This window comes from Pinus tabuliformis, chromosome 5_2, assembly GCF_031772625.1.
Source record: "Pinus tabuliformis cultivar Carrire ecotype Pingquan chromosome 5_2, CPIR1, whole genome shotgun sequence".
NCBI lineage: Eukaryota > Viridiplantae > Streptophyta > Pinopsida > Pinales > Pinaceae > Pinus > Pinus tabuliformis.
Window position 1 is genome coordinate 364,265,177 of NC_142306.1, and position 3,007 is coordinate 364,268,183.

A 3,007-nucleotide genomic window follows, 5' to 3' on the forward strand; every position below is an offset into this window, starting at 1 on the left:
GGTTGTTGTAGCTACTACAACACTTGGCAACACACAGGTAGAGCTCCATCTTTTCTATTTTGGTTCATTTCTAGCACAAGGCCTTGGTATTTCGGGGAGTATTGAATCGTTGTGCAGGTTACCTCAGTTTCTCCACTTACCTCATGGACATACGTGGTTTGCACTTCGCCAACTAGGTCAAACATAATGAAATTTCAGCTTGAATCTCAACGTTTTGAATTCAGGAAGGATAGTTTAGCTCCCGAGTTGAAGACTTTCAAATTATAAGTTTTCATCCCTAGTGTTGCTCCCCTGGCAGTGGGCCTGGAAAGTACCCCGATGGAGTCACGTAGGAACACACACATTACTCCACTACTAGTGAGCCTAGTCAGTACCCTGGTGGAGTTGCATGCTTCACCTCTCTGTGTAGGAATCCATTCTCTTCTTTCACCTTTGTATTTTCAAGAGGACTGTGCATAGGCACTTATTTATTTTTGGGGCAGAAGAGGGATCCTGACTTATTAAGAGCAGAAGAGGTTGTTCCTTCAGAGAAGCATGTAAGACCTCTCACATAGGTTTGCTCATTTAGATTTTCCCCTTCTTCGTTTCTACTATATGGGTGAACTTAGACATATGGAGTAGAAGGTTGAGTATAGGCACGGGGCTTCCCAATGTGGACATAGGTTCACAGTTGGACCAAAGCTTCCCTTACAGATGGTTCATACGTTCCATTAGGACTTCATCAGCCAAAGTTTGTAACCAAGCACAGAGAAGATAGATACAAGTCTGGTTAAGTGTTGCAGTGTCAGAAGTCATTTCAAATTTCAGCCACATACTCTATTCAAAAGCCAGAACACAGTAGTTGGCAGCACTTATTTCCAGAGACAAAAATAGTAGGATATCAAACAAACAAAATGAAACATGAACAAAAATAGTAAGTAGAATCAAACAAAACCACAAGAAATATAATAAGCAAAAGAAACCATATGAAAAACAACAAGTAGCAAGTAGACTATGTACATGGCATGGGCACGCCCTGACCTACTGAAACTAATGTTTGAGGACTTGGCCATTTATAGGAAGGTTTTCAATCATCCTGTCAAGTGATTGCAAATGATATGTGTGTGGGACAAGTTTCTTGTGGACCAATGCCAGTCCACCAAGCTCTGCTACCAGGACCTGGTGGCATTCCATAAGACTTTCAAGTGAAGACAACACCACTGTTTTAGGTATTGTGTGCAACATGGGATTGGATGCTGGCACAGGATAGTTGTTTTTATTTTGGGAAGGGTTCAAGTTTCTGAAGTTAATGTGTCATCTAATCTTCCCAGATTTATTACATGCATGATTTAAATTAGAAAACCAAGTATGATGACGAACTTTGCAAGTAATCCAAACACTTAAAATGTTAGTGAATCTTTTCGGTGAAAGGAGTACAAAGAACATTTATGTGTTACCTATTCTTTGCTGCAATGGCTTGTATCCTCCTTTACCTGGAATCTCATGTTGGATTGCTCGCATCCAGTGGGTACTCAGGGCATCATCTATTCATGCAGGCCCATCATGATATTGTTCAATCAAGTGGCCAATGATTGGTCACTATTGTAGTGTGTAACATGTCTTCGGATCATGGTATATTCCTAGGTTGCTTTATTTGTTCATAGTTTTGGTCCTTCATGTGTTTAACATGAGTGCTTAATACTTAGCATCGTTGCTTGTGCCTTTGAACTTCAAAAAGCTTGAAATCATGCATTGTCCATCATTTTGTATGACTAAGATACACTCAGTCTTTGGGCCATCCCGTGCTCCTGACTTGTCAAGGCTCATAGCCTACAAATCATCTGTACATTGACCATTTAGCATGCTAGTATTGTTGCTACTACCGTTGTTGCTACTACTGCTACTATTGAAAAAAAAAACTGTACAAGTTTCATTATCATCAGTTGGGTGAGGAAGGAATCCAAACTACTTGTCTAATGAGGTTAGAGCTGGCCATGCAAGATAACACTCCAATGTATTTTCCAGGAGGCAGTTGCCAAACATGAGTTTTGAAAAGGCCAACGGTTCATTCTCACCATTAAGGGGAGTGACATTATGTTTCATATACCTCTCGGATAACACCCAAATTTGGTTGCATCTACCCTTGTATCAAAGCCACATGTGAGACCAGTCTGTAGCAAAACAGCCATCTAGCTTGCTGGACTAGTCTCTGCTGAGTAGCAGGCCATATGATTCCGATATGTCCACAACAACTATGTTGATGCATTGGTGAACTCAACCGCCGTGAGATAATCAGATGATCACATCTCAAAGTTCAACAATGGCAGGTACTAATTTTCTATCAAGTTGGATAATTCTCGCGGATGTTTCACTCCTCTTGCATTAATCTTCTTAGAAATGGAGAGCGGCATGACGTTGGCTACCATGCCAAAATCAACCAAGTTATTGTGAACATTGTAGTTGAAAACATTGAATGAAAGCAGAAATGGGGGGCAACCTGAGTTTTCTTCTTCCATCTAGAGTGTATTGAGCACAGTAGATAATGATCTGGGAGGTGTGCTTGCTCCCTTGTTTGTAGAGGCTGCACTGTCTGCCGCTGTATGTCCCAACGCACACAGTGAGATATCTTGTTGACTCTAGACATTGGCTAACTCAAACAATTTGATGTTCACTCAAGTTTTCTTCATGTCATTGACTATGTTTTAATCCAGAGGTGGTAGACTTGTTGAGGTGTCTGCGGTGGAGCTAATGTTTCTGCGGTCTGGCAGAGTGTTCTACAACATGTTGCTTATGGATGTACTCTTATCCGCCGCTGTCTTCCCATACTTACTTTGTGTCTGTTGCTTTGAGGTAGCTGGTGGATCGACTTCTTTATTAGTTGCCTCACTTTCTCTTGCATTTCCCCAAGTGTAGGGGGAGCCCCTTTACTCCTAACATTGTAGTGATCATTTGGCTTTTGGGGTTACTTCTTGGTGTTCGTCTTTGAGATTAATTGCAAGCATTGATAAGCGTTCACCACATGCCCAAA